Here is a 27678-nt window from a genome sequence, read left to right on the forward strand (position 1 = left end):
CTCCTTACTTTGAATGTCAAGAAAATGATTATCTTCTCCTCCCTGTGTATTCCAGCTTCTAGTATCTACAGGTATAGATAGTAATGCCCTAGAAGTGTGTAGGGAACACTTTAAAAAAATACTGCTGCAGGATATCTTCATTAGTCTGGGGTTTGGCCTGTTCTTTCCAGAGGCGCACATTTGGGAAATGAGAGATGAAGAGTAGCGTGGCTCAGGCCAGCCAGACGCTATTGATATTCTGCCCATGCCCTGCTCCATAGGCAGCCCATTGTCATGGCTCGCTCAGTGGGATAGCATCTGATGATTGAGGTGTATGGAAAAGGGTTGAAAGCTGGTTTGAAAAAGACACTAAATGTCCATTTATTGAACGTTAAAGGTGTGATCTCACAGTAAAGGCAAACAGTCTATGTATTTCTATCCACTGCACGAGAGTTGCATGGAAATCAGAAAAATAGCTTAGACTATTTTTTTTGATTGACAGTTTATCTTGTATAGTATTACTTGTATTACGCAGGAATTTAATAGTTAACAGATGTAATTTGATAGATCCAAAAGTCTTTCATTTCCTTTAATTCTGTCTTAGCAGGCCCAAAATATAAAATAAAAATCTTGAACAAGAGAACTGCGTGTCAGCTTTGAAATGATACAACTTCTCATCAGATACAACAATACTATGTGCATGTGGATCATACATGGACACACATGGGTCATATCTGTTATGGGTGCATGAAATTGCAATGCTCTGCAGCTTTCTGTCCAGGCTGGTGAGAGAGAGACAAGTCATCCACGGCTTTGGGAAATAAAGAAGTAACAGAGCTCAACAAAGCAGCAAGTAATGCCTGCCGGTAGTCAGTGTCAGGTAGAAATGATGGGGGGGGGGGATGAGTACAAACAAACAACCACAGGGGAGTAACAAAGAAATTTATCTGAGGAGATGAACAAATAAGGGTAATTTTTGAAGACTGCCATGGAAGTTGACACACAGAGGTGCAATAGCTTACGAGTTGCTGCAGTAGGAGGACTCCACTCTGAGCACAGCACAGATTCCCCTTTTGATTTTTTTCCCCTTTCGGTTTAACTATTGCATCTTTCAGATTTGTTGCTGAAATGTTAATTTATCTACATGCATACTCACAATAAATATATTTATGTTTATGCTGTGAGACTCAGTGGCCTGAATGTATAGGACTTATATCTGCATATCTATAAAAGTTTACACTGGTCAAATCTGGAAGAGATTTTTCTGTTCATTTTGAATAGGACCAGGGGGACTGTGATCTACACATTTAGAATATAACTTTTCATTATCTAAATCTTAAAGTGATGAAAATTCATAGAGACAATTTCATAGCTGCATTAGGTCGTTGTAGGGTTTGACTAACTGTTGTGGCCAGCAGCTGGAGTGGAAAGCCGTGTCCAGAACCCCATTGGAGCATGAAGGGAGAAGATGATTGCATATAAGTTATCTCCATGTTGCAGCACCAATAGTTTCCAAATTAATAACCTCATATTCGATATGAATATGAAAAACTCCCTGCACATCTATTCAGTTATTTTCCATCTCATGTTCTTTCAGTCCTCTTATCTCAAACACGGGGAACACAGAGACCTGTTCTGTTCATGGATTTCTGTCTCTCAGATAAGAACAGTTTGTTTGGTAGCAGGTTGGTTAATTGTAAATGTGTTGTATCTCTTTTTAAAAATGTTTAACAGACAGACCTCATAGCAGTTGCGAGTGCAGTCAGATTATGTATAGTAAAATCTAACCCAGTGCTGAGGGGCATTTTGATTTCTAAGCTCTAGTGCTTTCACCTTGTAAAATCTGTGAATGTATAGAGTACAGTAACTACTTCCAGGAACTGGCCTCATGAGGATGGATGGAAGGTCAGATAAGTACCGGTATGTTTAGGAATACCAAACTTTTGATTGGAATCACTGAGAATATATATTGGTGTTGAAATGAAGTCCGTCCCTTCAAAAATAATGACCTCAGTGCCTTTGAGAAGTATACTGATCAACAGAGGAATAAGAGTTGTGCTGATTAGCTCCCCAGTCTGATTGTTTGAGTGTAAGCCATGTGGAACTTTTCCTCCATAAGAAACCCTCATCAGTTGTGTCTGTGAGTAATAAGGAATCTGAATAATGGTCTCCTCTCCTTATTGAATTGGCAATTGTACCACCAGTACAAAACTTTAATGGCAACTTTGAGAAGCTAAAACTGAATGTTTATAATGCTGTTGATGTCCCAGCCTGACAGGATGAAAGATGGATTACTTTCCTATTCACTTGATGCCAGTCTAATTAGCATATTCCACTATTGGTTTAACTTATTAACCTTAGGTTATCTTTAAGCAACATTTCTCTTCAGCATTTACCCTTGGAAGAAACATATAAATAGAAGAAATATATATATTTTCATTTCTCTCATGAAAACACTGTCAGCCTGAGTTTTGAGGGGGGACGTTTGACAGAGGCAGATATGCAAATTATTTTCTTGATTTTTGTGAGGGTGTTTGCAAGTGTCCGTATGCTTGCTGACTGAAATTCTATTAGCATAAATCAATATTTACCTCAGCTCAAAATAAATGTTTTTGTGAAAAGGCAAATAGACAGGAAGGAAGCAGATTACCGTACAATCACAATAGTTTGACTAAACATTTGTTTCAGCATTTGTAGGTGTAGACAGATAATATTGTCACTATGTTTTCATATCACACTTCAGTAATAGTATTTATCTTTGTTTAGTGTTCCCAGTTACAGTAGAAACAGGTTCTAGAAATACATTCTAGTGTCAGTAACATCAAATTTTGCATTTACAATTACAACTTTTTCATGAAATGCAACCTGCTTGTTTCTCTGAGTTTGGGACCAGCAGGGATTGCGCACTAGCTTGTGACACTGTATAAAGTTGACTTTACGATTCATCCCAGTCACAAATCAGGGACCGTTTGTTGTGAGGTGAATGCACTGTTAACCCCCTACACTAAGGGCAGTTCACTGTGCATATGGATACTTTACCTCCTGAGTAACAGATCCCAGGATGGGAGATCACCCATCATTCTATTCTCATCTTGAACACTGGCACACCACAGGGGAGCTTCCTTAGGCCCATCATCTACTCCATCTGGAATAACTAGTTCTGTAACTTAAAAAAGAGGAACAGTAACAGAATTACAGTCATTTAAAGAGTGCTTGTAAAATGGGCCTGCTGGTGGGCCCGTTGTAAATTTAAAGTAACAACACCCCCCCCCCCCCCCCCCTTCATTTACCTCCTGAATGGTTAACTAACTGTACATGGTGCCCAGGCCTAAGAAATGACCTGCAACAGGTGGTGAGGGCAGAACAGCATATTATCAGTGTGACTCCCTCTCTCATTGATATTCACAATAGCTGATTCCATAGGAAAGATTGTTATATTGACCACGCCCACCCTTGACATCACCTATTCTTCTCTCTGTACTATGGGAAGAGATTCAGTTCAATGAATTAAAAAAAAACAAAAGAGCTATTTTAATCTATTCTGTACTATGTAAACACATAATGTTGTCGGTCGCAATGGTTCAAATCACAGTAGAAAAACGGCTAATGTAATTGACATGATAAAAATACTCACTTTGGTCAATTTTTTTACTTCTTTTTAAAGACCTGCCCATTTAGGTGCAAAGTGGCAACCTCCATAAATAGAAAATGACTGTACTTTAACATCATACTGTAAAGTGCAGTGGTTATGGCAAATGTGCACTCTCTAGCATGTCCTAATGAGGAACATACTTGGGTCTTGGCTGCTTGTTTCTGTATCCGTCTTTGTGTGGTTTGTTGCCAGGGTTACATGACTTTTGGTGAAAAGCCAATAAAACAACTCTACCTGCTTCCATTGGTTCTGTTGGCAATTGTAATTGGTAATGTAAACAAACTATTCTAGGAGAAGCATCGGTTCAGATCAAGTATAAATACACCGATCATGACCACCTGCCTAATATTGTGTTGGTCCCCCTTTTGCTGCTAACTCAGCCCTGACTCATCGAGGCATGCACTTCCTTAAACCTTTGAAGGTGTGGTATCTAGCACCAAGGTGTTAGTAACAGATGCTTTAAGTCCTGTAAGTTGGGAGGTGGGGCCTGCATCAGGCGGACTTGTTTGTCCAGCACATCCCTCAGATACTCAATTGGATTGAGGTCTGGGGAATTTGAAGGCCAAGTCAACAACCAAAACTCATTGTTGTACCCCTCAAGCAATTCCTGAGCCATTTTTGCTTTGGCAGGGAACATTATCCAGCTAAAAGAGGCCGCAGCCATCAATAAAAAGGCTGTACATCAGGGGTGTCCTGCTCCAGGCCTCAAGGGTCGGTGTCTTGCAGGTTTTAGATGTCCTTGATCCAACACAGCTGATTTAAATGGCTAAATTACCTCCTCACCACGTCTTGAAGTTCTCCAGAGGCCTTGTAATGAGCTAATCATTTGATTTAGGTGTATTGACAGAGGGTGATATGTAAAACCTGCAGGACACCGGCCCTTGAGGACTGGAGTTGGGCACCACTGCTGTACGTGGTCTTCAACAGTGCTTGGATAGGTAGTACTTCTCAAAGTAACAACCACATGGAAGGTAGGACCCAAGGTTTCCCAGCAGAAGGTTGTCCAAAGCATCACTGCCTCTTCTTGCCTTCTTTCCATCCTGGTGCTGGGTGTTCCCCAGGTAAGCACTATGCACACCCAGACATCCACGTGATGTAATAGAATACATGATTCATCAGACCAGGCCACCTTTTTCCATTGCTCTGTTGTATAGTTTTGATGCTCACATGCCCGTTGTTGGCACTTTCAGCAGTGGGCAGGGGTCAGCATGGGCAACCTCACTGATCTGACACTATAGAGTCTAATACTCATAAAACTGTGACGCACTCTGTATTCCTACACCATTTTATCAGAACCAGCACTAACAGCCTTTACTCCCCTCATGTATCAGTGACCACTCATGATCCTGTCACTGGTTCACCAGTGTTCCTTCCTTGGACTACTTTGACAGATATCACTGCAAACCAGGAACACCCCACAAGAGCTGCAGTTTTGGAGATCTCTCACCCAGTCATCCAGCCATCACAAATTGGCTCTTGTCAGACTCTCACAAATCCTTGTGCTTACCTATTTACTCATTCTAACACAGCAACAAAATACTCCTTTGCTCCCTAAATATATCCCACCCACTAACAGGTGTCACATTGAGGAGATAAAAAGTGTCATTAACTTCATCTGTCAGTGGTCAGAATTTTATGCCTGATCTTTCTTTCAGAATATACACAATTTGAAACATCTAGACTGGAAATGTCCAACACACACACACACACACACACACACACAAGACAACATGCTAAAGCCAGTTAAGTATTTTATGCCTTTTTGAAGACACAGATGCATAGATATCTTTTCTTGAATGTCTATTTCAGGTCTGTAAATGCATGTAATTCCATCGAATGAAGGTTTAATCACAGATTATGGTAATTGACATGGTATAAATTAGAGACTAATATACTTCAATTTAAAATTTTCTCACCAGTCTACATGAAAAATTTGCTAAAAATACCCATATACTTATTGCATTTAAGCAGCAGATCGTGTTAAACATCACCAACCTCTCCACATAAGCTCAGCTGCTTAATTTAAATTTATTCTTATTCTCAGTCCAGTTGAATAATTGTCAGTCAGTGATGTTTTATCTATGTGTTGAAATGAAAAATTACTCTTACATTACATTATTATTGATTATTTATATGTTTAGGATTTAAAATAGTTGCATGTAAACTGCGGTATATTCTGAAGACCAAATCTACATTTATTTCAGAGATAGACATCGGTAACTTATTCAAAAGCAACGACGCAAAAATGTGCACTGTACTATTTGACTGGCTTAAAATTCAGTGCTTTGTTTGCATTCAGTAGCATCTTGCAGGAAAAAGGAGTAATGCCACTCTGTAAACTCGAGCACTGCTGGGCACAGAGGAAAATCCTCTTTGCTGTTGAGGCAAGCATCTATTTATATTTTATTCTGAGTTGTCAACATCAGTTATATCTGATTATAGCCTCGTCTTTTAATTTGATTGTTTATAAGGTCGCCCCAGATGAGACAATTATGAAAACCTTGTCTGCATACAAAGCATTCAGTTAAGCTCACAGCAGAGCAAAAAAGACCATTGATTCTTCTAAAGTTCTTGAATAGCTTGTGAAAAAGTAATGCTGGACCCAAGTAAATTCCTCAAGGAGAATGATGGCAAAGCAGCAACCTTTAAATGTTGTTTAAATGTGCTTAAGTGCACATATTGTTGGTGAAAGTCAAAGATCATGAGGCAGATTGGTGATAGATTAGTGGCTTCTGACCTGAGATGTCTGCTTTATTTATATAGCAAAAACACGAGTGAAACGAACAGAGCAGTGCCATTAGGAGCATTTTTTTTAACCAGAAGACACTCATACGGTCTTCTAAAAGCAGTGAGAATCCATTCAGTGTTTCTGTGGACAAGAATGAAATGGTCTGATATTTTTCTTCTTTCCAAGTGAGTGAGTGGTTTTCTGTTTTGAAGACACATTTAGTAAGATTCACAAAAGTCAAAACTACTCAGAGAATATTTGTGTGTACTGAAATCTTAGACGTTTTGTATCAACATCAGTTGATTTCGAAAGTTCTAGGATATATAGCAATTAAAGGAAAGAAACAGACAGTGTAGCTTTAGCTTTGAATTAGTTTGTGAATATATATATATGTGTGTGTGTGTGTGTGTGTGTGTGTGTATATATGGGCACTTTTTTGTTAACTTTTTTCTTTTTTATTGAAAGGTTAGTTCAAGCATGCTATGCTGTGCACAGTCAGTGTTTACTCATTCAGCATTATAAAAATAACTCCTTGAGGTCTCTGATCTATGACTGTAAAACAATGAGCTGGAACACACATTAAATATTGAATCTGGAATAAATATTGAAGTGGTTGTTAATGTGAAAACAAAATGCATACAGTAGTTTAAAGTAATTCTCAAGTTACATATGTGGGGCGTACAGTCTTCCACAGTGGTAGATTGAGCAGGTCCCTTACTAGCCGACAAAGAGGTGAAAATAGTTCAATCAGTTGATTTTAGTACATTAATGTGCATTGCAATGCAGAGTTACTCAATAGCAAAGTTTATAAAAGTCCGAAGCTGTAATACAATACCCCTGTGAGGGAATTATGTGGCGGTCAAATTAAATTCATAGCCCTTAAGTATAAATCCTCACACAAATAAAGTCAGACAAAGTACTAAAAGAGAAAACATGAACAACGCAAGAACTAAAGCTTCAGCATTTACAGGTAATGTTAAGGTCTCTTCCGCTGGAGCTCTGAACACTTGATGTTGTATGCCATCAATGAAGGCGGAGCAGTAAATGATGTATTTCCACCTCCCTCCTTTTATGTGTGCTTTGAATTTGTGTAAAAGGAGCGGGAGAGAAGGAGGGAGTTGGATAAAGTAAGAGGAATGAAAGGAAACCCACCCAAAAAAATGATGCTTGAGTGGGGAGGAAAAGTTGCATTGACCAAGAACCAGCTTTGACTGTATACATGACAGACATACAGTAGATGTTATCCTCCTTCTTTTGGCTGCCTACGTTAGGGGTGGCCACGGTAGATCATCTCTCTCCATCTCACCCTATACCTAGCGTTTCGTCCTTCACTACATCCCCGATCCCTCTCAATTGTCTTCCTCTTTTCCTCCTGCCTGGCAACTCCATCGTCAGTATCTTTTGTCCAAGGTATCCACTCTTCCTCCGCTGCATATGTTCAAACCATCTCAGCCTCACCTCTCTGAATGTGTCCAAGCTATTCAATCTGAGCTGTCCTTCTGACATAATCATTTCTAATCCTGTCCCTCCTAGTCACACCCAGAGAAAGTCTTAACATCTTCAACTCTGTCACCTCCAGCAATACCTTTACATATCACATTTACATGTCACATACAGATGTGGTGATGCGCATTAATGTGTATTTTCTTTTGTAGATTTCCTCAAAATTATTCTAAGTTACCAAATGTGTTTAAAATGAAAAGATGTATCATAAAAGGAACATTTTGTATAACAGAAATGTTTACGAGGCACATATCGTTAAGCTGGGGATAAAGGTGTAAAAGTCAAACTTGTGTCACAATTTGATTACCAAAAAAAAATTTTCTTTTCTTTTTTGTTTTTTTTTTTTGTGTTGTTGGTTTGTGTGATTGACAACTTAAATTGAAGTACAAATATTCATACAGTAACAATGCCACATATTCAGATGAGAGTACTAGCTGTCAGACCTTTCTTGACAAAAAATAAAAGTTTACTTTCATTGCTCTGGTGCTGTATGCAAATATTGTCTTAAGCTGTCTCAAAAGATAATCTTGCTAGAGGGCCTCAGTCTATTTCTCTGCATGAAAACAATATCCAGCTGTTAGCTGCATGCAGAAAAGGGCTTGTTAGCGCGTCGCTTTTCTCTCAAGTTTCAGCTAAATAAGCCTTTAAAAGTTGTTTTGTTTGTTTTGTTTTTTTAGTATGTAACAAAAAAAAACAATTCAGAACTTGGACATCAAAAAATTAAGAATTTTATTTTTAAACACAAATTCTAAGTTAATACTACTATTAAGACAACTAATGTCTTTATATCTAAGATCTAAAACATCTAAAACTAAACCCACTCATCATAAAAGGGGATGTCATTGTTTTGATGTCTACAGCTAATTGGGTCAAAATGAAGTAGTTTGACTTGATTGAAACCAATGTGGGACTAAAAAATATATATTTGCCCTGCAATAAGCACTCCTTAAAGGTGTTGTAATTTTGATAAACTTAACTGATGACTTTCTTCTGATTTGCTCTGATGTCATGATCAGAGACTCATAAGGTTGCAGTGCTGTATTTTTGTTTTTATTTTTTTAATCAGTTGCTTTCCCATCTGTACAATCCCAAGGCATGATCGGTTGACTCATCAGTGCATTCAGGTGAGGTGTCTCTGCCCCCGTTGTCTAATGATGGACATGTGAAGATCACATCAGGTTTTTGGCAGCACCAAAGTGAAAATTAATTTTGGTGGTGAATAGTCGGCAAATATACTGATCAGCTTTCAAATCTGTCTTCTATTAGCTGCTGTTCCAACAGTATTTTAAAAAAGAATGGGAAACTTGTCTTTTAATGCTAACATACAGCTAAACTTGACCAATGGGGCTATAGCCTTCAGCAGGATCACCAAGAACTATATTGCAGAAAGAAAAACCAGCTAGCCTTATATCACATGACCATATGTCCAGCACATCCTTGCTGGTGCTCCATTCGTGGATAAATATACTGGATGTAATTTTTATTGTTTATTTTATTTACTTAGTTTTTTCTGTGTAATCACACGCTTGAGTGGATTGGTGAACAGATGTACTGGACCTGTATGATTGGTTGTTTTAAATTTTCTCATTAGGATTCATTTTTTTCTACTCGGGTATTTATGGTGTTTACAATCCTGTCTGCAATCCATTTCTCTATGACTTTGATGACGGCTACAGGTTGAAACACATTAGTCAAGTTATAAATCTGTTCCTTATACGATACATTTTGCTGGAGCTTTGTCTTCTTTAGACCATTATTTTTCCTCCGTGCACCTTTGGACGTAGGTCAAGTTGTGCCAAAAAACTCAGTTTTATTTTCAGTATATTGGAATCAAGCATAAAAACATCAAGCATAAAAACACTTCTTCATAACCACCTGCATAGCTTCTTTTGATAGCATTTGGTAGTATTTTATAAAACACTCTGCACTTCTTCAGTGGAGAATCTTTATTACACTGATTGAATGTTGTTTGGAAAAGAATTAGTGAAAATGTGCTGCTTCCAGACGATTTTTAAACTGAAACTCTACAGAACTTGCTCTGGATGAGGTTTGGTGTTGAGAATAATTTATTGTAATAATGAATCGGGTAAAAACAGTGCCACAGTATTTTTAATGACACTGAAAATCTGTCTTCAGGCTCAGCACAGCTTGTTAATTAATCAATTAATGTCTCTTGGTAGTAAAGTGTTCTAGACTAGGAATAGCCAAAACTTGTGGTTATCTTATTTTTTTAGCCAGTATAAACCACACAACTTCTCTATGCTTGTCAACAGTGGACCCTCCAGAATTTTCTCATAGGGGTGGCCATTTGGGGGCCTCTAAAAATATTGTGGTGGGACACAAAAAACAGAATTTTCAGTTTTATCTTGTTGTCAAATATATAGATTACGGGGCGATCGTGGCTCAAGAGTTGTGTGTTTGTCTTGTAATCGGAAGGTTGCCGGTTCGATCCCTGGCTCGGACAGTTTTGGTTGTTGTGTCCTTGGGCAAGACACTTCACCTACCGCCTACTGGTGATGGCCAGAGGGGCCGATGGTGCGATATGGCGGCCTCGCCTCTGTCAGTCTGCCCCAGGGCAGCTGTGGCTACAACTGTAGCTTGCCTCCACCAGTGTGTGAATGTGAGAGTGAATGAATAGTGGCATTGTAAAGCGCTTTTGAGGGGTCCCGAAAAGCGCTGTATAAATGCAATCCATTATTATTATTATTATTATTATTATTATTATTATTATTATTATTATTATTACTTGAAAAATGTGCCCGGCGAGAGAGAGAGAGAATTATATGCCTAGTTAATTTCCTGCAATTAAAGTGGAAAATGGGTCCATATGAAAACCAAATAAAATTTTGAAATCCAAAATAATCTGTTTTAAGCAGGAGTAAATAACAAGTTAGTGTTTCAACTAATTGTAGGGTGACTTCCTCTCTCTTGTGCTCATGTTTATTAGAAACCATAGGACAGTCTTGCCAGGCGGGGGTAGCAGCAAATTTTAGGGGGTGGCTAGTGCCCCACCCTCGCCCTGATTTACGGATGTTATAGCTTAAAGTAGTTACTAGAGTCACTGAAGATTAAGGAGTCTAGAAGTCGAAGTTAAACTGAACCTTTTCAATTCGTCTCTAAGATTCCTTGAGCTTTTCTTTGTGGAGTGTTTTAAGGGAAGTGAGGGAGTCATGCGTAATCAAGCCAGTCAATTAGAGGCACCTTCATCGAATTAACCTCTTTCTGTAACAGTAGATGCTTGTTGCAAAGCCTGTAGACTCAAATGTTAAAGTTCGTGTCAAGCTACTGAATAATGAGGGTCCAGTACAGGCCTTTCAACTTGAAAAGGCTAACATACTGTGCACAAAGACAACTCCTGAATAGAAACATAAAATTAGTTACTTATTCCCACAAGCAAAAGACTCATGTCTGTGGGAATTTTGAGATTTCTGGTAACAAATTGACCATCACCACCTTGAAAAGGGCATGATACTGTATATAGAAACTTCTGCTGAAAAAGAAATTAGATACTTATTCCCAAGAGAGGAACTAGTCTAGTGTTGTTGTGGGATTTGCAACAGAAAATGGAGCAGAGGGAGCATATAGCAGCCTTGCTGCTGTTTACAGAATTTTCTGACTTACTTGCAATGATGTGACCATCTTAGTCGATGGACTGCAATTTTCTGACAGGTGGGGTCCAGCTGTGTAGCCTCATTTAAGTTGAGTTTAATTCAGTTTTTATTGGTATAGCCAATATCACACTTTGAGATTCAAAGAGCTTCACATTTATATAATAAGAATACACTCAAAAAAGATTGGGGGACAGATTTAAATAAACGGGCAACCCATATATGTATACCTGTATGCACAGACGTATAAATAATCACAGAAATAAATATTAATCATACCTAAAATAAACCACAGATCCTAAAAAAAAAAAATCACAGATGAACAGATGAATGTGCAAAACAAAGTCTTAGATGTACCAGAAGGAGACCAGTATGATACTAAGAAAGAAGATGATCTGTATAGACCATTAAAAGACTCCTAAATGTGGTTGAACTCACTAGGTGGTACTGTAGAGTGGTGGTATTATTTTTTTAATTAATTTTTTTCCAACTGGAGAAACATATAGCCGTGTATGCAGCTGCATAACAATGGTAATGAATATTATGCTGTTTGATTTACCGAGTGTCTCTTTAGCCATAGTCTGGACCTCTCCTTACTGCACACTAATTATCTTACATTTGGGTTTTCCCCATAACTGCTAATCATAGTTAATATTGCAGAATTGTAATCTTAACATTTAAGAATGCAATAAAAATGAAGAGAGAACGATCTGAGAATACCAGGCTATGTCAACCTAAGGGGAAGATTTGTTTTCAACCTGTAATTGTCATTCCAAGGCATGCTGCAAGGTTTCCTCTTGGCACAATCTGTTTGAACTTTTAAGCTGCACTGTACAAGGCAAAGGAAGACTAAAAAAATACTGTACCTCATTATATTTTTCTCTCTTAGTGATAACTGCTGTGGTCCCTAGTCCATGCTGCTTTCTTCTTATTTTGACATTTTAGATCAAATATTTCATTAATCCAGCCTAGCAAGGAGCTGAGAACACTGTTTGAACATGACAGGCTTAAGGGAATGAGGAAGGATGGGCCTTTAATGAAGAGGATAAGGTTTTAGCTTGGGAAAATGAACACCAGCAAAGAGTGGGAATTACTTCTCTGTCACTTTGAAGTTAATGTGAGAGCCTCATTTAAATTGAAAAAAGTCCCCTTTTTTTGTCCTGCACGTTGTTCTGCTTAGCAGAAATCCTTAACCTTTTTGCATAAAGACTCCTCTCACATGCCTTTGACGTCAGTGCTTATGTATCTTGTTTCACACTCGACAAGATGAGGAATTCTGTGTTTTTTACTCCATGTGGGATATGACACTCTTGGTTGACAGCAGCGTGTAAATGCTTATGGTCAAGGCACATTACCTCACCAGTGAGTGGTAGTACATTCAGTAGGGAAAATGACTTTTTGGTTCAGTGAAATAAGTGATTTTTTTTTTTTCTGTGTATGAGGATAAACACTTTTCCTGCCATTGGGGATTGGAAATACAGCTGGCAAAACAGTCAGTTTCTGTCACTCCACAAAAGGCACATACACAAAAATGAAAAGTAGGATCTTATTTGCATAAAATGGGTACCCTGCTGTAATCTGAACTCCTGCGTTGATAAAAGTTTACAACAAACGACACACAAGCTTTTTCAAGGACCACATTATTTTGCTTAGAGGTGACACTGTACGTATGTATGTGTGTATGTATATGTATTAAAAAAAATTATGCACCCACATTCAAGTGACTAAGATGAATACATATTTTTCGATGCCGTTGAATACCAATATTAAGAGAGAATCTTGTTAAACAGAAGCTGTGTTTCAGTCACAATTACCTAAAACTTGTAGCGCTTGTGCTAAGACTGAAAACAGATAAACTGGGAAATGTTATAGTGTACTTATACTGAGGGAGTGAGGAAGAGAGGGAATTAAAGTACTTGAGATTAATTTCATTAGATCAAATTATAATTTAATCATGCAAGAAAATATACTGCAAGTTAGAAAACAGATTTTTTTCGTACAAAAGGTCTCAGGTCTGCACATATAAAATAAGCTATAGCAAATCAACATTTGTTCTCTGTGGGGACTGGTTTCGGTTAAATCTCTCAGGAGTTTAACCACATTACATGTTTTGACATCTTGTCACGTAATTGTATGGCTGGTCCTCTGTATCTGCCCCTCATAGCAGCTCCAACATTTCTTCGGAGATGCTTTGCATATGAAGGCTTTTTAGCAGGATGTCGCATAAAGCAGCCCCAGTACATGAATTCATTTCAACAAGTTGAAAGAAGTTTCAGATCTCACCTTTGTAGGAAATTCTGATGTAGATGATTAGGTATGAGTTTCACACTGAGTGCTAATATTTCAAGGGTTTTTGTGAGGGTCTTGCAAAATATGATGATCTGCTGAATCCTTTCATTTTTATTTATTTATTTATTTATTTTTCATTCAGCTAGTTGTAGTTTGTTTTATGTTGAAACAACAGTGCTTGATGGGATTTAAAATCTATGGACAGAAATGAGATAAGGATGCAAAGGTGGGGAAATCTCGACCAATACTTCCTGGCAAATAACTCAAAGGTTATAATATCGTAATGATTCCCACCAAAATGGACCATCCTGTCCTTGTACACTTCAGATTTCAAGTGCAACACAAGGACAGTAGTATAGGGTGGTTTTGTGTCATGTGCAGGCCCACCACCAGGAAATAAAAGGAGATCCAGGATCCCCACTGCTGTTACAATGTTGGAAACTTAGAAGTTCAGTTGGTGAGAGAAAGCAAACTGGATCGGAAACTGTGCAGCTCTCTACATTAAGGTCTGGAATCTGTTCTTTCCTGAAAGGATTCTGGTCCAGTGTGTGTGGCATTATTTATTTTACATGTATTATGAATCTGTGGTGGCCAGTGCTATTTCTCTTTTTTTTCCCTCCCCTGTGCTGGGACAAAAAGACTGGGGGCTTGATGACACCTCAAACATATTCAGAAGGCTGTCTGAGTCAGTCCTGGAGGTGGATCTGGACAATCTGCATGCAGTACTAGAGAGAAGGATATTGTCAAAACTCTTCTTCATCATGGATAATGCCTCCCACACTCATACTTCTTGCTAGCCAGAGGAGCACTCAACCGAAGACTAATAATTATTAAATGCTCCATTGAACATCACAGGATGTGTTTAATTCCTGTGGTCATCCAGTAAAAACATCTCTTCCTGCTACATTTTTTTTTTTTTTGAGACCAACTGTTACAGAAGTTTAATTTCTCTGAAAGTTATTTTGTAACTATTAAAAGTTACATGGCATTTATGACTCAGTGTAAGAGGAGATGTAGGGACTTTTCCAAGCCAGCTGCAGATGATGATGTTGTTTGGGCTGGTATACATAAATTACTGTATAGAACTAAATTAAAAATAATTATGTTTTACTTTGAGGAAGAAATTCATTAGAGAAGACTCCAACCTATGGCCAGAATGTGCTCCTGTCTAAACCATTGGTCCATGCGCCTTGCTTATGAATTCAAACAACTTTGGCAAAAGCCAATGCTTGAGAGCTGTTTATACACTATAATTGTCATTTGCATTCAAAACCTGGCTGGCACTATTCTCATAACACCCCCAACAGGGGCCCCTTTACAAATATTTCCTCAGGTTTGACAGTGCATTTATTCAGCGGGGAGGCCATGGGGAGCAAATGGATCCATAACCTTGCATCCCATCGTGAAGGTTATCACTTTCTGAGCAGTCTCAGAATGTCTGCCGGTGTGATGACAATTTCACGACCAATTACTCTCTTTCTCACTCGTCGTTGCTTGACAATGTTGCCCTCCCTAAAGTTAAGAATTTCACTCCTGTTAGAGCTGAACTTTGCTACCTTATCCTTATTACGTTAAATCAAACTAAACTGACCCAAAGGTACAGTCTAATAAAATGCCATTGAACAATTCCATGTCTGGATCTGGTAGTGAATGTTTCTGACATAGAGCATTATTGATGACTGCTGGTTTTATGGTGTATATTTAGAAGGAAATTGCCAGAAAAGGTCCATGCTGATGGATGGGGTGGCAAAATAGTTTCTGGAGCTGGTACGGTCCTCGTGCTCTGAGACTGTCAACCTGCCAGCATGCAGCTGAAACCTCAAGTGATTGCATACAGACTTTATCACACAAGCGCAATACAAGCACCACACATGCTGGTGGAAATTGCATGGTTTGCATCAAACCAGTCTGATGCAGTCTCTATCAGCTAATCCCACAGTTGTTGAGAAAGAAAGCTCACAAATGTATTCCACTTGGCTTTGAAAATTATTTTCAGTATTAATAAAAAAAACTATTTTACTTAATAATGTCACAAATAAAATAAGAACACTTTCGTGCTTGGCCTCCTCTGAGGGAAGACAATGAACACACAAAAAAGCAACATGTGAGAGCGACATTTAAGAAAGCACCACTTTGCACTTGTAAAGCTCAGCGTAATGATTTTCTCACTGCTGGAGGACTCACTGAAGGATTTCTGAAAGTGAAATGAGGGCCAGATTTTTATTTATTTATTTTATTATTGGCACTCAGCGGGATTGTAGAGTAGCCATACACCTTGTGATCTAAGCAAATTGGCTGTAAAATATAGAGTACTGCTGATGTCCAATTTTAATTGAAGCCCTCATCTCGTTTTTTTTTTCTACATTAATAAATAGAGCATGACACAATACTAAAATTAAAAAAGACAGTCATAGATCATGCCAGAGACAACACAAACACTTTCAATCACATTCTCTGCTCCTGTCAGCCTTCTTTGGGGTTGCTGTAAGGCTGCAAGTCCATTAAATATACAATATAAATTATTTGTATCCGACACAGTCTATTCTGTGCCTGTGTGCCCTCAAATGTGTTCCCATTTAGCAGCCTTTGTTTCTTACCTTACTGCTGAGCATGATAGGTTATACGACTAAATTGGACATGTCACCCTGCCTTATAGATGTTTTCCTGTGTGACCTTAAGTTCATACAGTAGAACACAAAACAAGAAAAATTGCTGTGGTCTATTTATGTTTATGGTTTTCTTGTAATCGATTTTAATTTGCAGAACCTGGAGAAAATCTGGACTACCTTTGAAAAGGCCACCAGTACCTCAACAATCAATGACCAGCATTCCTGTTTTTCTTTCTTTTTCCCCTTTTTGTTTTTTAAGAAAAGAAAAATGAAAAAGAGAGAAAAAGCTCCATCTAAGACATTTTCAGGAAAATCTTGTGAGTTTTACAGAATGAAGTACTCAGCAAACGCTGACCTGAAGTTATACCAATTCTACATGCACACCTAATTGCTGTCTGTGTTTATTTTGGTAGCCGGTCAGTCTGAGGTCAAGTTTTGGCAAGAACCCACTGAGTAAAGTCTTCTCGGACTACTTTGAAATAGAGTATTAGGCTTTTTTGGCACAGCCATGGTCTTTCATTTCCTGCAAATTCAGGTCAACGATAATTGCTGCTAATATAATCACTGTCCAGTAAGTGATAATCTTGGTGTTCTGGTTATTCAAAGATCCTTATTACACATTTCAAATGGGCCCATGTGAAATTCAAATGACCATTCATCTCTTCGTGAAAGAGACAGTGCACTCGAATAATTCAATTATACCCAATCTAAGGTGATGCTTATAGTAACTATTGTAGCTGTCATGGTAATATCGTCACCAGGTGATCTCATTGAAATTTTAAGGACATAATAGCTAATTGTTTCAAAACCACAGCTCATTCTGATGGTACAATTATTTACTGCCATGTTAAGGTTCGTTTGCTCTGAGTAAAAGGGGGGGAAACAATCAGAGATGGATAAAAGATTTTACAACTTTTTTTCAAGCCGGGAAGCAAACTGGAAGAAAATCTTCTCCCTTAGAAACAAGGCCATGGAAATAACTCTGTAAATACTTTGGAAAGAATTGTTATGTTCTGGCTCTTATATGGTGAAGATGATTGTATCTGCTCGAAACAATGCTTGCTTGCTCAGCAACTATAAGAGACCTGAAAGACCGCTCAACAAAGTTAAAGTGGATGATGACAGTATTTGTTCCTTGGATGAGAAAAAGCCTTTCGTAACATCTGGTCAAGAACATTTTTGAGGTAAGAGTATTATTGTCAAAGCCTGCAATCAAGAGTCATCTTCATGAATGGAAAAACAGAGGGGTCACAACAAGGTGCAAACCATATCAAGAGGTGACGCTTGTACCGCTTGATGCTAAGAGAAAAGTATGGAGACGTAGGGAATTGGCTCCTGATCAAAAGCATTTGGATCATGAGTTGTCAAACATGGTGCAGGCATGAGCTGCTGCCTGTGGAACTGTCACTAGTGTTTATCGATGATATGAGTGCTATTAGATGAACTCTGAAGCATACAGGGCTATACTCTGTGCTCAGCTTCAGCTGCAAAACTGATCGAACAGAAGTTCACAGTGCAAATGAATAAAGGCAACCCAAGAGTTTCTCAATGCAAAGAAATTGGATACAAAAATAGCCACCTAATCTAAGCCCAGTAGATAATGCTTTTTAGTTACTAAAGACAAAATGGATCCAGAGGGACCCTCAAACAAGAAGATGCTAAACATGGCTGAAGTAAAGGCCTGATAGACCATCTCAAGTGAGGAAACGTGGCATATGGTGATGTCCATGGGATCGGGCGGTCATTGACTTGAAGTCTACACTTCAATCACATCTTGATTGTTTAAAATTTAGTGTGGTGTAAGGGGGCAGAATTACAGAAACATATCACTGACTGTGGACAGACAGTCTTGTAACTTGGTGTTTACATGGAAAATTGCTGTTTCTAGTTCAGCATAAGAAAACAACAAAATAAACTGCAGTTTTACCAACTGTGAAACTGAGACACTCACTGTAGAAGTGAATTAAAAAAAGGAAACATCTATTTGGTTTTCTCAGTTCTGAAAAATTAATCACTCTGAAGCCCAAGTATTTCTTCTCTAAACTTACAAGGAAGAGACAAAAAAGCACATCTGTTTACAAAAGAGTAACAGCCCATTTTGCTTGGCTATAGCTCTTTATTGCACCCATAATTACAATGTCACTGCTACTAAGAGACCGGTTAACATTTTGGGCACAGTAAATTATTTTCAATGGCATTTGTGAAAGGGTAAAGGGTGCATATTAATATTGGTAGTTCTTCTTATATAAACAGGAAAAAACTCCCATATTATGTTAATACAACAAGATTGATGAAATTCTGACTCACCTTATTCTGTCCTTGATCTCCATTTCACCTTATTTGGCTCTCAAAAATGTGTGTACGTGCTCTCTGAACTATGCATGAGGTCCAAGTATTCTCCCTGCATATTATTTCATTGGTTTGTTTGCATACACATCATTTATAGATCAGGACCTTGGTTTACTCTGTTTCTCCTCACACACTGTATGCAGAGAGACTTGAAGTAAAAGGGCTAATCGTCTCTGAAAAAACACTGCTTTCCTCAAGTGTCTACTTAGTTTGTGTGCACACCTCACAATTTCTTTTAGTGAAAAAGAAATTAAAATAGGTGGGGGTTCACTGTAGTTTTTTTCTTTTTTTTTTTCTATAGGAATTGAAAGATGTGACATGCTGCTAGATGGGGAAATTTGTTTCCTTCAACCTTTGTGGACACTCGCTGAACAGTTTGATGTAATCTTGAAGGTAGCAAGTGCTTTAGACGTTCAACTACATGTGCTCTGGACTCTGGAAAACAGCCATCATTGATCATTGCTGTGTTGAGAAAGATAAGATAAACCTCAATAGATTGCATTAGTGTTTTTTACTTAGTCTGTTGAGTTTAATGGCATCTCCTGTAATTTCCAGGACTAAATGGAAAGATCTGTCTCTTTTTATCACTCTGACTTGCCTCTGACTTACTGAGGCTTTCCAAACTTTTTTTTTCCAAGTGGCAGTTTGACTCTGACTCCTTTTCTCACTAGAGAGTGTCTCAATGGCTTTTACTGTCCATTAAAGCACATCAGCTATGACACGTGTTAATAATAAGCAATATCCAAGCTTGATGGCCACCACCACAGGTCCAGGGCTGTCAGACTGAATGTCACATGCTGAATGAAATCATAACATAAAGGTAGCTGCATCAGCACCCAGGGCTTACTGTGCTAATGAATGATCTCATGAGGCTAGGTGTCATATTACTTTGGTTTGATGGGGGGGGGGTTTCTTTACTTTTCACTGCGATAAAGTCTATTCCTATAGTACCATTCATTTAGTGCAGGAACTCCCTGACTGCCACTGAAATCTTGCTCATTAGTTCTCAGTTGCACAGAAAACCTGGCAACATTTTAAATATTTAATGAAGGGAACTGTCACAAAATGCTTTCTAACTAATTTTGGCTCATTAATATATTTCAGAGATTATTGAATAAAGATTAATTTACACCTTTTAACAACTTATGTAAAATTGTTTTGTTTTTTCAGTTAGTTTGCAGCGTTTGAAAATTGGGGATTATGTATATAAATGCTGGAATTTTAAACGGTGCATGCAGGACTCTTGAGTTAAAGCTGAAAGTCTGCACGTCAGTTGCACATTATTTGATTATAAATCCACAGCGATGGTGTACAGAGTCAAAACTATAAAAATAGTAGCTTTCAAATGTTTATGGACCTCACTGTACTGCAGAGTGAGAGAGAAAACAGCTTCACATTGGAATTGAATGCTGTGTCTTTATATTACATGGATTCTGTATCTCATTGTACAACTGTATAGTGACAATAAAGGCTTTCTATTCTATTCTTCTATTAACGGACACTCTCTCCCCCTAACAGCCAGACTGACTGAGACACATAATCAAGTATGTGATGGAGCAAAAGGGGTGAACTGAAGTCCTACCGCTTCATTATTAACAAGGAAAGAGCTTTCTGCAGTTTTTAATTTAATGTTTTTTAACCTGAAAAGTAGGCTGGTGATTTAACGTTGTATTTGTTCACTTGCCAACATGAAGTGGTCCTTTCTAAAACACTAAATAGAGACTTTTATATAAATCGTAAAAAAAAAAAGTAAATAGCCATGTCGTATAGATCTACACTATAATGTGTGTTAGAGGTTACACAGAGACAGTTTAAATTGGCAGATTGTGAGGGAAATACTGTAACCAGCTTTCTTCAACACTTACAAAAATATGTCTCATTATCAGTAATCTCGACAATCTGAAAAATGAAAATCTAAAAATGACAAGTTGTTGGTTTACGATGACTAATGTGTTTTTTCCATTTCTTGGTAAGGTGCACTCATCACCTCAAGTATTTTATTTGCAGTGAGAACAGGTGACTAACAAAAACTCTAAAAAGACTAAAGACACTTTCCTTATTTTACTACTTTGATTTCAGGCAGTAGACTACGCTGTCTACTCACCCCTACTAGCAGAGATCCTGTGGGACCATTGGATCGGCGCTCCATTATGGTTCCTCTTGTAACTGTAAAATCGCACATCGGAGTGGTAGTCCTGCTGGCACAGATGTACGGGATGGCTGTCTTTTCGGAGTGGCTTTTGTGCTTCTGCATGTCCTCTTTTTATCCCAGCAAAACGGCTGCTTTTTTTTTTTTGACGGGGGGGGCGGTTGTTTTGTTTTTTTTGTTTTTTCTTGCTCTGCAAATCTCTAGTTTTCTATGCTTAAGGGGTGTCTGTTTTCTCCTATGGCTTTCCAAGAAACAAGGAAAAACAATTTAAATAAAAATCCCAATGCTAACAATTTTCTCACAGTAGTTTTCTTAAATTCATCCAAGTAGAGTGACAGGATTGACAGATAAAGCTGATGTTAAGCAACTGGTTTGAACACCCTGGCCAGTCTATTACACAGCCGCCTGTGGCCGATTTAGAATCACCAATTAACATGGATGTCTTTGGACAGAGGGAAGAAAACTAGAGTAGCAAGAAAAAACTCAGATACCAAGAGACATGCAAACTCGAAACCCTGTAAAACACCAGTTCCAACCATGGCACTGTTTCTTTTTATGTCGCAAATCTCTCAAACTTAACCACATGAGAGGTATGTTAATTTTGCTTTGTTTTTGGGAAGTACTGTTAAACCATTCCTTTTGTTTTTTAGGAATGAAGACTTGTAGGCTCTTGCTAAAAGCAAAAGTATGGCTCACATGCTGAATATATCACTGTCAAAGCTGTAAAACATTTGAAGAAATGTGCTGTACTTTGATTTTGAAAGTTTATCCGCAAGATGGTTAAAACCAAAATATCATATGTAGTGAATAGTGAATATAATATATTTGGGACCTTATGAATCTGAACTGTTTGACCATAGGACAGTGTCTTTCTTTTTCAATTGGACTCACGGTATATTACCTCATGTGTCTGCTAGGTTCATGTTTATTACATATTTTTTGCAGCCACTTTCTACTCTGTATCCCTCTGCCCCCCCCCCCCCCTTTTTTTACACTTTCTCACACTGCGTTTGTCAGTTCCTCTCGCTCTCTCTCTCACTCCCCTTTTGTCTCTCTCCTCCTTTTGCTTCCCTCTTTTTCTTTTTCTTTTTTCTCGTTTCCTTTGAAGTGCTAAACAATGAGAGGGCTGCACTCCCTGTTAAGCTCATAGAGAAGTCCAGGCTGAAACTGCTTGGCACAGTGCACCACAGCTGAATCTTGTCCTCTGGACCACATGTGGATGAGAAGGGAGGAGGCAGCATCAGAAGTATAGTCAGCATGCGGTGACAATGGCTGCACAGAGCATTGATCCCCCTAGCCGAAACTCAGACTACATCCGCACAGCATAGTTGATGAGCACTCATTTCCAGAGACTGTTTCTTTCTGCCTCTGTTGCTCTGAATGTTGAACCTTGACATTTCTTGACACAATGTATAAGAGACTTTAAGGGTGTAATTATGGAGACCAAAAGATTTGCATGTCAGGACCTTATTGATTATAATGATTGAGATAAAAGATTTAATTAGTCCAGCTTGTCACCGTTGAGCATGAGGAAAATTACTTGTCCTTCCATTGTCTCCGTCTTACCCCTTCTGCCTCTTTTTCTTGTATGCAGCCACAGACACATCCTTGCAGTGATAAATACTATTCATTACCAAAGGATGGAACGGGAAATGAAGCAAAATTAGTGCTCTGGGAAGCGTTCCATGACTGGGGCATATACCATTGGCTGCTGAGGCATCTGGGACATGTGTTTATCCACTCCCACATGTTTCTTGAAGCAATATCTCACAGTTACTCACATTATGCTGTTCGCACCTCACTCTGCAATCTGATACATCCTCTTTCCTTTCCAATTTCTTCCTTTCTGTCTGTCTGTTTCATTTTTTCATAGACACTATGCCATCTCTGAATTATGTTCTTTTGAGGCCCTTTATGCTTTTAATTTTGTCTTTTCTCAGGAGGAGAGCTATAATTTAATATATAATATATAAAAAACTATCCAGTGGAAGAAATTTCTTCCGAAAAATGTGACACATTGTACACAGGGAACTTATAATTATATCAATTTATATCGTCCTGTATTTCATTATAGTAATATTGTTTTAGTTCACATGTATAATGCCTGTATTACATTTTCTTTTCCTTTGCCTCTAAAGAATATCTGCAGTTGATTTGACAACCATGACAGTTGTAGCAAGTGCATTGTTTGATTCTTAGTGTATCCTGTATTTTCATCTAACAGCTATTTAATCTGTTTGACTACTCTGAGGTGAAGTGTTAAGGTCTTTCCATGCTGACCAGTTTTTTAAAGCTTTTTGCTGTTCATTTTATTCCATTTGGAAGCACAACTAAGTAAGGGAGAGTGGTGTCACAGTACAGGTCACTGACAACGGCTCAAAGGCATTGACTTGAGAATTTATTATTATTTTATTAGGTAATAATTTTCTGTCGTTCTTGTCATGGCATGTGATAAGTAATATTAGTCAGAATGAAGAACATCTAAATTTCACTAAACCTGTTGTCTGCTGGTGCAATATAACACGTCAGTCAGATATGGGGAATAATGTCTTCTACTCGGTCAAGCACAGGTGTTATCCAGCATGCATCCGAGTATTGATTTGGGATGACACTGGTCTTGCATGACATGTCAGTCAGAAATGTACTTCTGTCAGAACAGCTTTAGTCAAAATAGGACTGCTATGGCTCTCTGGGACCCACATCTTTGCGCTTCCATGCACATACATGAAAAGCAAAAAGGCAAGGGCAGCAGCAGGAAGAACTCACAGAAAAGAGCAAACTGACTGACATTGGGTGTGATGTTAATTAAATCATAAACATAATGAATAGCATGAAATTGAATTGTTTGAGGTGGGTTGCAAAGCAGCTTACAAGAGATTTACACTCAAGCGCATTAGCTAAACTATCAAGTAATGGGTTGCAAAATCTAATGCTACCTTTAGTTAGTTATGCAACCAGATGCTTAAGTGACTAGTCATTGACTTGAGGTGTTTGTTTGTTTGTTTGTTTGTTTTTTTAACATACCTGTCACGAGCTGAAAGCAGGGACTCAAGCGCAGAGCAGGTTGATGTCTCAGAACACGATTTATTTACACACCCGTGCAATAATATATACAGTGACGGGAAATTCAGGGTTCCAGGGGATTAGGGGAAGGCTCTCTCTCTCTCACGCTCGCTCACGTCCTCACACACGTTCGTACCGCGGGGAGGTCACAGGTCCGGGAAGATAAGCTGGAACAGGGAAAGGGAGACATCACTCACAAATCACGAAGGCATAAAGGTGTAAGACCACGGGAGCTGGAAAGGTAGACTAACGTCAGTAGCGCAATCATCCCGCGATGAGAGGATCTGTGACCCAGCCTCAAATAGAAGACGGATAATCAGCTGATCGCCAACAGCTGTGAGAGCCAAGGGCGGGAGCCAGCTGTGAGCTCCGCCCAGGCAGAGAGATAGGGGGAGAAAGAGAAAAAAAACACAAGTGTAGCCTTGTGAGGCCGGCTGGGCAGGCACGGGGACCATGACAGTACCCCCCCCTCAACGGGAGCCTCCCGGCGACCCACCAGGCTTACCTGGATGCCTGCGATGGAAGTCCCGAAGCATATTCCTGTCCAGAATAGCCGCCCGAGGCACCCAGGAACGTTCCTCTAGCCCGTAGCCCTCCCAATCCACCAGGTACTGAAAACCCCTGCCGCGGTGCCGGGAGTCCATGATGCGGGAGATGTCATAGACCAGCTGACCACCCACAAGCCGGGGGGGCGGCGGGGGCCTGGCAGGAGGACACAGCGGGCTGGAGAGCACCGGCTTGACCTGGGACACATGGAAAACATTGTGAATCCGCATGGTACGAGGCAGCTTGAGGCGAACGGACACAGGGTTGACAATGGAGTCTATGGGAAAGGGGCCAATGAACTGAGGTGACAGCTTCTTAGACTCCGTCCGCAACGGCACAAAACGGGTAGACAGCCATACCTGTTGACCGATGGAGTATTCAGGGGCCGGTGTCCGGTGACGGTCAGCGAGGGCTTTGTTGCACTCCTTAGTGCGGAGTAGAGCGGCCCGAGTAGCACGCCAGGCCCGGCGGCACCTGCGGAGGTGAGCCTGAACAGAGGGGACAGAGTGCGCACCTTCGACAGCTGGGAGCAGGGGTGGTTGGTAGCCCAGGGATGCCTCAAAGGGTGACCTGCCCGTGGCGGCGGAGGCGTGGCTGTTGTGGGCGTACTCGATCCATGGCAGCTGTTCACTCCAGGTCGATTGATTGTGGGAGGCAACACACCGGAGGGCAGCTTCCAACTCCTGGTTAGCCCGTTCGGACTGTCCGTTGCTCTGTGGGTGGAAACCAGAAGAGAGGCTGACCTTGGCCCCCAATGCGGTGCAAAACTCCTTCCATACTCGGGAAGTGAACTGTGGTCCCCTGTCCGAGACAATGTCCTCGGGGATCCCGTGAAGCCTGAACACATGTGAGGCGAGGAGCCGAGCCGTCTCCAGAGCCGTAGGGAGTTTAGGAAGGGCGACAAAGTGTGCGGCCTTAGAGAAACGGTCGATGATAGTTAGTATGGCGGTGTAACCTGCAGAAGGAGGCAGTCCAGTGATGAAGTCCAGCGCGATGTGTGACCATGGTCGAGCCGGCGTAGGGAGAGGTAGAAGATGGCCCGACGGAGGTTGGTTTGACCGCTTGTTCTGGGCGCAGGCGGGGCAGGCGGTCACAAACTCCCTGGCGTCCCTCGCCATGGTGGGCCACCAGAAGTAGCGTCGAAGGAAGGACAGGGTACGGAAGACCCCGGGGTGGCATGAGAAACGGGCAGTGTGAGCCCACTGGAGTACCTGGGAGCGGACCGCCGAGGGGACGAAGAGGCGGCCCGTTGGGCCGGTCCCAGGATCCGGTTCAGTCTCTTGTGCCTCCTGAATGAGGGATTCAATCTCCCAGGAAACGGCTCCAACCACCCAGGCCGCCGGCAGAACTGGTTCGGGTACCGACTCCTCCTCCATGGTGGAAAACTGCCGGGACAGGGCATCCGGTTTCACGTTGCGAGATCCGGGCCTGTAGGTGATGGTGAAATCAAAGCGAGCGAAGAACAATGCCCACCTGGCTTGCCGAGAACTGAGGCGTCTGGCCGAACGGATGTACTCCAGGTTCTTGTGATCCGTCCAAACAATGAATGGGTGAGCAGCCCCCTCCAGCCAATGTCTCCATTCCTCCAAGGCGAGTTTTATGGCCAAGAGTTCCCGATCCCCGACGTTGTAATTGCTTTCTGCGGGTGAGAGACGGCGAGAGAAGAAAGCACATGGGTGAAGCTTACCGTCCTCCTGTTGTGAGAGAACCGCCCAGGAAAGCCACCGCAGGCGCGTGGAACACACACTTCTCCCCCTTCACAAACAGCCGGTTCTCCAAGAGGCGTTGCAGGAACTGTCTCACATGCACCTGATGCTCCGCGAGTGACTTAGAAAAAATGAGAATATCATCCAAGTACACAAAGACACAGCGATTAACAAAGTCACGAAGCACCTCGTTCACCATGGTCTGAAAAACAGCGGGAGCGTTGGTGAGGCCGAAGGGCATAACAAGGTACTCAAAGTGCCCCTGGTGAGTATTGAAGGCCGTCTTCCACTCATCCCCCTCCCGGATGCGAACCAGGTGGTAGGCGTTGCGCAGGTCCAGCTTAGTAAAAACAGTCATGCCCTGGAGCAGCTCAAAAGCAGAGGAAAGCAGCGGCAAAGGATACTTGTTCTTGACAGTGATCAGGTTAAGGCCGCGAAAGTCGATACACGGGCGCAACGAACAGTCCTTCTTGTCCACGAAGAAGAACCCAGCCGCAACCGGGGAGGAGGAGGGACGGATCAAGCCCGTAGCGAGCGACTCAGAGATGTAACGCTCCATAGCGACCCGCTCCGGCTGGGAGAGGCTGTACAGGCGGCTAGACGGCAACGGAGCCCCCGGAAGGAGATCGATAGCGCAGTCATACGGGCGGTGGGGGGGAGGGGACCGCGCCCGATCCTTGCAGAACACGCCACGCAAGTCATGATAGACCCGCGGAACCGCCGAAAGATCTGGGGGGTCGGACGGCGAACCAGAGGGCAGAAGCGGAATGGGCGCCGTGGCCGCCCGAAGGCAGGACATGTGACAATTAACACTCCAACCCAGGACGTCACCCTTCTCCCAGTCAATGTGCGGGTTATGGAGCACAAGCCAGGGGTGACCGAGAACCAGCGGAGTGAGTGGAGCCGTGAATGCAAAAAAACAAATCCTCTCCGTGTGATTGCCCGAGAGAGACAACGAAAGGAATTCCGAGACATGAGTGATATCGGGCAGGCGGTGACCAGAGAGCGCGTGCACGCGGAGAGGGCGTGACAAGGGCTCCAAAGCGATGTTCAGCTTGGCGGCGAGCGAGGCGTCAATAAAGTTCTGCTCAGCCCCAGAGTCAATGAGTACTGAAAGCGAGTGAAAAACAGATTGTACTTGAAGTTTGGCCGGTAAGAGAAGTCTGGGGAGAGGGTTTTTACTAGACAGATCGCCCACCAGCACCCTCTCAATCACTGGCGAGCGCGCCCTTTTGCCAGCGTCGGGCACGAGGAGACAGTGACCCTTACGGCCACAATAGACGCACTCACCGGCGGCCAGACGGCGCTGGCGCTCTTCAGGCGTTAGCCGCGAGTGTCCAAGCTGCATGGGCTCCTCCTCATCACCGGCGTCAGAGTCGCGCGGCCCGCGGCCGGCTGGAGAGGCCCCGTGATAATCCAGTGATTCCTGTCCCGTCCGTGTGTGCGCGCTCCGGTGTGCACGTACTCTGTCATCCAGCCGAACGCACAGGGTCATAA

At 41.1% G+C, this 27678-nt stretch overlaps 1 protein-coding gene across 1 annotated transcript in view; it reads left to right on the forward strand.

Annotated features, from left to right (window-relative positions):
• Window positions 1–27678, forward strand: part of LOC113035231 (protocadherin-15-like) — a 238074-nt gene that overhangs the window by 1852 nt on the left and 208544 nt on the right. The window lies entirely within an intron of this gene.

Source organism: Astatotilapia calliptera, chromosome 13, assembly GCF_964374335.1.
Source record: "Astatotilapia calliptera chromosome 13, fAstCal68.1, whole genome shotgun sequence".
NCBI classification, from domain to species: Eukaryota; Metazoa; Chordata; class Actinopteri; order Cichliformes; family Cichlidae; genus Astatotilapia; species Astatotilapia calliptera.